General features: G+C 46.9%; 1 long non-coding RNA gene across 1 annotated transcript; it reads right to left on the bottom strand.

Moving 5' to 3' along the window:
- Nucleotides 1-469: 469 nt before the first annotated feature.
- Nucleotides 470-1,613, bottom strand: LOC135374381 (uncharacterized). The gene is made up of 3 exons (XR_010416872.1): nucleotides 1,514-1,613; nucleotides 1,385-1,443; nucleotides 470-554 (listed from the first exon to the last, which is right to left on the bottom strand). It is a non-coding gene; the product is annotated as an uncharacterized LOC135374381 (long non-coding RNA).
- Nucleotides 1,614-10,437: the final 8,824 nt, after the last annotated feature.

Raw genomic sequence — 10,437 nt, 5'->3', positions numbered from 1 at the left:
ACCTTTAAAGGTGTAATAGCGTGCATGGCGCACGCCTTTTTAGGTGTAATTTTGGTAACATCATAATGGAACACGGTTTCGCACAAATTTTCTTTACTCGGGTGTTGTCTGTCCTCCAAAAATTCAGTCTCGCAACATCTCAACATTGTTCAACAGTATTGTAGACACTTGCGCGTACTCGATTATCGATAGCGGTGCATATATGCATTAGCTCGTACCTACGATATCCGAGACATAATGAACGCAAGATTTGCACTTACACTTGATCTTTAGTAATGCTTTCCGAATTTTGTTAAATATCATCCTGGAGATGCAATGTTACGCAACCAGATTGAATGTGCATAGCGCACACCTTTAAAGGTGTGAAAAAGTTTACAGTGTACACTCTTAGGATGGCAAGGGATTAAGTAGGCGTTCGTGAAGACGCGTAAATATGAAGGCAAGGGAAAACTGTGTCCTGCATTACAATGCAAGTTCGCAGGTGAATCCACATTAATAGCGATCCCAATAAGAGGCATGTATGTTATCCATGGAGTCTCTTTGCACCAATGTTTCTGAAAAAAAAAAGAGAGAAATAAGTGTAGAAATTTAAGCATTTCTACAATTACTGTAAAACCCTTTATTTTCGCGCGCCCTTAATTTTCGCGAATCCCAAATTTTCGCGAATTTAAAGGGCGAGCGAAAATTTCCATTTGTGAATTGATCTTGGCCCGCGTTCCCTCGTCGTACGTCCCGTAGGGTTTCCGTCGCTTGGTTTCTTTTCCGTCTCGCTGAAGATATGTAGCACGACATTGCTGTTGGCTGATGCGCAGGCTTCCCGGTCAGACAGCATTGCATAGGACTCAGGGTCCGGGAGGGAGTCGCCCACGTTTGTTGGCTTAAACCACCGGTACAGGCTCATCTGAGATGTGTACAGGCCAGCTGTCGGCTGTCAAATGTGAGCCACATGAAATTATCCAGGCGTTGTAAAGCACTTGGCTCCACGGAGGAATAATGGGGAAGGCTGCGCTTCTGGGTCAGAGTCCCAGAGAATTATATTTTCACAAGGAGGGTCAACGGACGCGACCTCCGGAATCCGGTTTCAGTGACTCACCCACAATTCGCGAAATGTAGTGGTCGCGAACATGGTCCATGCCCCCGATTCGCGAACAATTAGGGGCGCGAAAAAAAGGGGGTTTACAGTAACCGAATAATTTGTGACACACACTCACGTGCTCAAGCTCTTCTACATTCAAGTGTTGTGTTTTTATCGTGTTCATGTGCCTCTCTAATTTATTGTTGAGAATTTAATAGTGCGGCATAGACACGAGGCAATAAGGTTTTACCTTCAAGCAGTCACAATAAACGAACACCAGCTCATACGATTATTTAGAAATTTGCTTACCCGAAATATTCAGATCACAGTGTTCCCTCAGTGTAGATCGAGGATGGAGTGTCACCAGTCTAGAAGATAGAAGAGTTTCACGCGGAAGAAAACTAAACGCAAGTGCAAAGTAACGTAAGGTGAATAGACCTTTTTAGAAAAAGCAAGCTCCACCTGCAGCACGCAAGGGTTCATGGAAGTTAGAGCATCCTGGAGCACAACGAGACGACCAGAGGCGGAGGCAGAAAAAGAACAACATTTCCGGTGTGCGCAGCATCACCCTCAGACGGAGTGAACCATAACTGAAGCAGACGTCAGAGCAGTGTCCCTCAAAGTTCCCATGCTGCTTTGCGCCTCGCGGTTGGTTGCGCGCGTATCTTTCTAAAGTCGTCTATTACCCGTATATACGCGCAGAACATCATTTTCTTCGTCTGAGGCAACAACGAGAGCTGGTTGTGCTGGAAATATGGTCAATATTTCGAAAACGTGCGTGAAAATACAATGCGCAGCCGGTTGCTTACCGGCATTTTCATGACTGTTGGCGGATGCAAACTGCGCACGGGTGTCCCGACTAACAAATTTTGCGAGAGTTCTACTATGTCAACGGTGCGTTCATACTGCCCATCAGTCCAGATGCCGGCATTCTACAATGCCGGTCACGGCCAAGGAGACAAACCGACATAGTGCATCGAAAATAAGCGGCGTCCGCCTAACCACGAAGACGCCGACCGTTGCACGACGTGCTGCAACCTGCAGCAATTATTCTTAGAGCAGCAACCGGTCTAAAAAGTAAATAAGCTTGATGAATACAGTGCTTCAGTTCAAACATCTGTTTGTCACTCCCTGGCGTCTCCCTCGTAAACCGGTAGAAAAAATCAACGATAGGCACACAACCGCAGCGCGAATGCGACACCCGCCTCCCTGTCCAAAATCATTGTAATCTATGGGAGTGTCCCATCCCTGCTCTTCTCTGCTATTTGGAAACTTTGCCAACCAATCACGCAGCGCGCAATGTCCTCCGGCCAATGGGTATCAGCTATGATGCCTGAGGCAGTGATACCCAGTGGTTATGTCGTTGAAACATTTTTATAGCCGCGAAGACAGGTAGCTGTGGAGGACTGGGAAAATGTGCTCGGCAGGTGCATCCTCGAACACCCGAACGTAAACAAGACATCCGTGGAAAGAGCCTGGCTGCGAAGCTTTGCACACGGTACGGAGCGACTCCACTTACGCCCGAACCCTCAGTAAGGACAGAACAACAGATTACGGAAATACTCAGAGGGAGAGAAAGGCCAACAGATAGCGCAGACAAGGCTTACAGGTTACAACACCTTACACCGATCTACTCCCGTTCTTTGAAAGGGGTATGACAGTAATAAGCAAAGCAAGCTGCCTCAAAAGAGTTACGTATAGTGCTTCAGTATTGCCTGTTACCTGTTCGCCAATCCCGGGCTCTCGTCCACTGTTTTTCTCCGCGAACGTAGAAGGTCCAAAATTAGTACGAAAACTATGTGGAACTTAGAGGTGATGAATTATGAGAGATCTGCACGATGGTATCTTAAAACATGGTTATATTTGATTTTGCGGTCCTCAAAATGAATGCTAACACCTGTTACGAAAAAAAGCTACCTGTAGTGGACAACTTTCTGAAACAGAAAACGCTGCAGGCAGATATTCGCAACAGAATCCCTAATCCCCACAGCGGAAAGTATGTAAGTTACATGTAAAATACAATTACATTAGTTACACTTCGAATCAGTCCCATTATAAATCAGTTCGCCAAAGCGCATGTCATTACTACGAACTATATCAGGATTTATCACGTAAAAACATAGTGAACATTTGGAAATGTTGGTAACATTGTCATTAGGTGTAACGTGCTTCTTCAAAACACAATTGGGCTTCAACGAACTACGGCCACTATAGAAGAAGCCTTCCTGCCCATGGAGAAGGCTCCCGTCTGTCGTGCATCGCGTCGTGGTTTCACAGACCACGGCGTCCGACGCTACACGGAATAATCAAAGTTCACATACTAGGAGCATTAAGACTTTTGTCCATTAACATCATAAAGGCCTGTCGTCACCTACACTGATATCTGGGAGGGAACTTCGAGAGGTGAGGGATCGTGCCCGTGAATGAAGGCTCTCTCGACAAGAAATGTCGCAGGCAGAAGATCGTAAGCTGATTTGACTGGCAGAGCCTGGAACCCTTTGATCCGGAGGGTAGAGCACGGTGGGCTTGTGCGTATTCAGCCGGAAATATTCTCCCATGCAACAAAGGACGGCAAGGAAGACGAAGCTGCAAGCGATAACCACGATCCGAAGAACGAAGTTTGCCCGATTAAGGCCTCTCTTCCTACAGCCGCTGCCGTAACTGTAGAAGCCTGCAGCGCAGGTGCACACTCTGTTCACGCATGTGGCGGGCTGAAAACGTTGGATTCCAAAATTAGATTCCCAGTTATCCCAGTGGGAGCCATTTTGTTTGCCCAGCGGCATCTTGAGCGTCATTGGCGAATAAAGTTTGTATTTCGAACGCTTTCCGTAATTACGTAACGCTAAACGAAGCTGCGTCACTTTCGTGCATACCAGCGGCATTCACCAGATTGTTCCAGCGGAATCGTCATATCTGGGAAAGCACTTTGTCATGTACCATGACAAAGTGGTGTCCCAGATATGACGATTAGGACGACAGGTAAAGGAACACTACAGTGCAAAAGTTTCTCCTCCCAGAACGATACATTGCGCTGAAAATTTCGTCTCTCCGGCTTAACACAAGGTCAATGTGGCGTAGGAAAGGACTGACAACCGTACCCCGTGACTGGTGGAGAACGACTGGTTTAATCACGCTCAGCGCGCTTACGTTCAAACCGAGCTGCCATAATCCCAAGGCACTAGTGCTGCTACAGCACTAGTGCACATTGTACTGACCACGCACCACATTGTACTGACGATGCCGCTCCTAGAGACTAGTTTTTTTTTTTTTTTTGCTTGCTCAGTTGTTGCTCTATAGACCCTTTCGCGACGCCAGGGTGCGCCAATGCGCGACAGCTGGGTGTGCGTCCCGTTGGACTTCCGGTTATAGCTGTTTGCAAAGACCCTTCTGACAGCTCCTTGCTGCCAAGTAGCGCCAGCGCACGTTAACCTGTTTCGTTCCCCGTAGGTCTTCGGGTTTGTGCCGTTTGTTTGCAAACAATGACATTGTCTATTACGGCCGAGTAAAAGGAACCCTTCATGGCATGACTTCATCAGAGTTCTTTTTCATGAAAAATTTGTTCGAAAAATGAGTTTGTGACTGAGTGCAATTTAAAAGGAACGACGCTGATCCGTAATTCGTTGCGTCGGTCATGGTTTAAACGCAAAAGAAACGGCAATTTACGCTTTCCCTCTCTTCTCCACCTCAATATATGCGAAGCCGCGGTTCTATTAGTGTTCGAAATTATAGCTGGAATTTGTTTTTCGGCAAGCCAATGGGAGGCCGCCCAGCATTCTTGCGCCTGTTGAGGAAGAGAGAAGAGCGAAAGCGCAAATTGCGGCCTTTTTTGAACATCATGAATGGCGCAATGAATGAATCCAGCTTCTTTTGCGTCACTGTAACGCTACGGAACCTTTCATTTCCGGAGGATACATTTTTGTATTACACCGCCCTTTTAAGGATACATTCTAGGGAATTGTTTTAGCGGGCTTTTTTGAGCCCGCTCTGACGTACGCGTAGATCTCGAGCGAACTGACCTCAACGCAAATGCGGAAGTTGTCATAAAACTCATCTCGAGCGACGTGTGTGATGCATCGCGAAGAAGTGTTCTCATATCTGTCCTGACAGACGCATCGGTTCTTTTCTTTGTCGCATTCGAGGCTGAAGCCACTGCACTGAGTCTTGAAGTAGCAGAATCCGTCCAAGTCCTGGTTGCGTATGCACTGGTCTAAGATCTGTAACAGAGGAACGCAATCTGGTCGTATGAGTGCACGCAGAATAGTTTCGTTTATTCTTCAAAACGCTGCGGCTTTGATACCTTGTCGGTGTTTTTTTTTTCTTTTGTCTCTATGACTCGGGTTCTTAAATTATGCAATTCTAGCTATGTTTGTGCCAACTAGACATATCGGAATACATGGAACTCTCGCTACGTTATACCGCGATGTTACTCCGCAATACGCCGCGGTAAGCCTGATCTTTTGAATCGTTGTCAAGCGAACGTTCCTGGCAGTTTCTGTAACCACGTCGTCACCGCATGCACTTACATCATGAAGGTTGGCGTTGGCGGCACATTCGCATCTTGGTAGGTCTTCGAGGCCAAACACGCAGTTGATGTCCTGGCCAACGCAGCGGGCAGAGTGACCACACAGTGAGCCCATGTTTGAATGGCCGGGAAAGTCGTCATTCGGTGTCCCATCGGGCTTTGTGTGGCTCTGAACTTCGAAGGCGCTGCTTAGCTGGTAGACACTTCGAGTTTCCTTGTTCGTGGTCACACGGCAGCTGACAGTGTGCGACCCAAGAGAAGCGACCAGGATGCGGAGTGCGATGTAGCGCATCTGCGCAAAATTTGAGTCGTTTGTACTCGATTTTTTATTTTTATTTTTTGCCACTAAAGACTGCAGAACTCTCGTGTCTTCAGAGTACTTCAGAGCAATTACGATCAACGTATGTTGTACTGCATTCTCCAAAAATATGCTTTCTCAATGCAGCGCGGGAGTATCTTAAAATTACTTTTTAGTTTGCAGAAGTATGACGTCATGCGCTGCGCGATCTGACCGCGTGGGGCAACATTGCTTCTCGCATGTCGACTTCGATTCCCTCTGCACAGGTGTTGGAAATCTCGCGCGGGGAGGTGAGGGAGACGGGCGCTGCTGGTACGCGAGTGACGGCGGAACTGTCGGTTACATCACTTGTTCTCGGAGAATTCGAAGCTATGGAGTCCTGCAGACTTTTCCAACAATTAGTGAAAACGCATAATATTCACTTACGGCATTTATATTTTGCGCATTCAGCCGTCGTGCAACTTTTTAGTCCCTAGTGGCATCTTAGCATCGTTATGCCCAACAAATCCATAGCGTAGCAGTAAGTTCCATAGGTGAAGGTCTACGAAAAATTTAGTAATAAAGAATTCCGGAACCGATGTACTATCTAACGCGAAGGCATCCTGATGACTGACGTCAGCGCCATGGGAGAGTAGGTTACGTCAAAGAGCTGGGTATTAATAAACATCCATTCTCAAGTAAGGCTGTCAGTAGAACAGCATACACGTCCGGTGGAACACAGCTAGGGTTACCTTGTTATTTCTCGATTTGATGAGGATTACATTCCGGTTAGCGTCTTCAATAACTTCGTAGAAGTTTCCAGGAGGTACTTCCTCTTGATCGACAAGCCATTGGAAGGAGACGTCTTCGTCGGCCAAGAGCGCCATACAGACGAAGCGTGCCCTGTCTCCCTGGTGGACGACGCTCCGTGAAGTGTACAAGCGCAGGTCGACAGGCGTCCCCTCCAGAAGATACTTGTCCATGAAGGTGTCGTTCCGTGAAGACTCTCCGCAAGGGACCGATAAGAGCAGCAAGAGGAAGGCAACTTCGTGTCGGTGCTCGCTTCTCTCTTGGAACCTCTCATGAAACATCCCTTTCACCAAAATCTCTTGACCTCACGACCGACGCACCCACCTGGTGTGATCTTGTCCCATAGAATGGTTCGAGATAGTAAGTGAATACCTCAACAGTCGATGCCCTGACAACCGATGAGCTTTGGCTTCTGTCCTTCTTCTTCTACCAATGAGATAATGGCCGTGAGCCACTAAGGGAGATTGGCCAGGACAAAAGGGGAGAGAGATGTTTGTCTATGTCTGTGCAGTAATGATGGGGACTAAGGCCAAGTCAGGTCCAAGTAACTTATGACATGTATGACGTGTGATGACTAATGCAGGAACTGGATATGCACCTATGTAGGAATATGCGACTATACACGACCAAAAGGATGACTGTATGGATGTGTGTGTACGTGAAAGTGTATGAGAGTAGGAAGGAAGTGCCTAAAAGCGGTTGGAGAGCACGATGTAGGATACAAGACCCGCTACCACAGCCCTATGACAGAGCGCAGTGTGTGATGCTCCGAGAGACAACACTGACGCCAATGAGAGTGGGGCTCCTAACAAGCGTAAGGGTGTCCAGATATACCTGCGGCGTAATTGGCCGAACTGAGAGCAGGTTAGCAAAAAGTGTTCAGTTGTTTCATCCTGGCCACAGTGGGAACAATCAGGGGACAAAGACCGTTCAGCACGGTGGAGGTAAAAATTTAGCGGCAGCGCCAGGCATCTATCCTGCAATCACAGAGCGTTGTTGTTGTTGTTGCTCCTCGAGCGGGATGGCGTAACAGGTGCAAATGTAACAGGTTTTCTCTCCGCTTTCCCGTGGTATAAATTCATAAGCAGCACAGTTAAAAATGAAAAAAAAAAAAATTCAGGCCACAGAACTTTGCTGAATAACAGAAGGTGGTTTCGACAACAAATGGCCTACATTGCCGATTTATGTCCCAATGATACCAAAAACCGAAACCCTCGCTAAAACAAACCTTTTGTAAAACCAGTCACTAAATCTTCAATCCTTAAACCGCGACAACTTCTTTGAAACGATGTCCGCTGGACCGTAAAGTGACTCCAAGAAGGAAGCAGCGAACTCTTCGGGTTTCCCTTTGGTTACATTAATTCTTTATGCATTTCGACATTTGTAACATATGGAGCCACGATCGGGGGTACGGTGTCATTGAAATCATTTTCTCCGCAACACGCTTTGCTGCTTGGCGAGGTGTTCTTGCGTGAATTGCTTTAATATTAAAGGTACGCTTCCGATACGAAGGGACTACTTGAATGCCTTAGGGTAATTCTCTGCAGTCACCGCAAACCGTTCTTAGATATTATGCAGCGGCTACCCGCGGTGCAATACATGCGAATATCGTGCAACGAAGTATGTCGCTGGTTACGACTGTATTATCCCATGATGTCTATTTGTCTGGATGACCATGTGCTTCTATAATAAATATACCACAACGGTGATGCTTAGAATGACATCTCTCTCTAGCCTGGTAGATGCGTAAGATGGTCCTGATAATCCACGCGTAGAACATGACGTCCACGAACACCAAAAACACGCCTCCTTGCCTGCGTCTTCTCAGGACAGTCACGTGGCCTTCTAAGATTCAAGATGAACACAAATAGGGCGTGCATAATTCGAGTAAACTTTATTTTATACAATCGTTGGATAATATCTACAGTGTAGGACTGGCATCCCGAAATCCCGGTATAATTTCATGTTCCAAAGTCTCGAGATTCCGCGATGCAAATAAACAGGTATATGGGGGCCATAAACAGGAATATACAAGGTGCACTTTTTCTAATGCAGTGTGATTCGTTGCCTATGGTGAACGTTTTTCCGAAATCGAAAAAAACGAACGTTTTTCCGAAATTGTTGGCGCAAAAAAGTAAATAATGGCTCTAAACCGACCGAATATTCACTGGTCTCTTTCGCGCTCATGCCCCGCCCTGCGATGCCCTGGCGACAATGGTCACAGGTCATTTTGACGTCGCGCAGCATCAACCATGCAAAATGCGGACGCTTTTACATTGGCACACAGAGCTTATGCATTGGTACAGCGCACACCACACAGACGAAACAGAAGAACTCCCATGAGAGGACTTTGAGGCTGAACAAAAGGGTGCTAACTCAGGAAAGTGTCATAAAAGCCGTCTATAAAAAGTTTCTGGTTTCAAAGCAGTCCAGCGACGCAGCTCCCTTTCAGATCTTTACACATTGGATTTCCCTCTCTCCCCTGTTCCATTACGCGTACCGACAAAGAAACGACCCTCGCGCAAACCGATGGTCTCGATCATTCGCAGCATTCAACCTGGCACTCCCGCACCAGCAAACAATCAGAACACACAACGAACGAAAAACGACCTTGTGTTAACAGAAAGAGGTCACATTTCTTTCTGTTGGAGGAATCTTATGTGTTCCTCAAACTCAAGTACATATTACCTCTTTCTAAATAATTTAATCAAGCTTACATCAGTACCTAAATTAACTGACCTAACTTAACTAACCTAACCTAACAGGCGTGATCTAATTACCTGCACTAATTGTAGGGGTCGCTTCGGTGTGCCTACTTTGAGAGGCATTACGTCACCACTGTCATTCACTAAAAAAACCCTTTAGTGGCGATGCTTGATATAAATCATGCTATGCCCATACACCTCTCTAAAATAAAGATACGAAGCAGTGATTCTACGGAATCATTTGTTTCTTCCATGCCAGTAGGATCATCTTTTCCGGGACCGTTATTTCGGGAACAATTGTTGCCCAAAACCCAGCATCAGAGGTTGCTACATATATGGTTATTGTGGAACTGACATCGTTTGAAATATTCGTACGGTACTTCCGTAGCACGAGCCCCAGCTTTGCATTGCACTGTGACGGGCCACTATGCAAGTTTCCGAATACAAAACGTAGCGTAATTGAACAAACGGGCAGGACACTCGTGAAACATGGTTAAATTACATCAGTGCATTGGCGTCTTACAAAACTGTGTGATGACAAACAACGATCGGCGCTTGGAGCGTAATGAATACTCACACTCTCGGTTGCTTCCCATTGTTCTCTATGGGCACATCAGCGCTTTAGGGCCCACCGGCATGGCGGCCGAACTTCGTACCTCATTCCCGCGCTCCCCTCTCCCATTCGCGATCCAGCCTTCATACATAGAGAGCAGTGGGAGTGACCGCACTTTTCCTTTACTCGACATAAAGTGCGACACCAGCCGCTCAGCTCTCTTGGCGCATGCGGAGCGAGATGTAACCGCATCCGCCTATCTCACACGGACCATTAGTCCACGTTTCCGTCCAACCGAGCACGTACACCTTCGTAAGAATCGCATCACCCTGACCGTCCATTCTGCGTGCCTCAAAATGTAAATGTTCGCTATGGGCAGAGTCGCTTGTTTTCGCCATCTTCGACCGAGTCGAAAAACTTTTCTCCGCGTCGCGTAACGCCATCGAGCCTCTGGCGCTCGACTATTTGAAACTAGCCTTGTGTAGATGCTGTCTG

This window comes from Ornithodoros turicata, chromosome 1, assembly GCF_037126465.1.
Source record: "Ornithodoros turicata isolate Travis chromosome 1, ASM3712646v1, whole genome shotgun sequence".
Classification (NCBI taxonomy): Eukaryota; Metazoa; Arthropoda; class Arachnida; order Ixodida; family Argasidae; genus Ornithodoros; species Ornithodoros turicata.
This window is presented reverse-complemented; position numbering and strand designations above follow the sequence as displayed.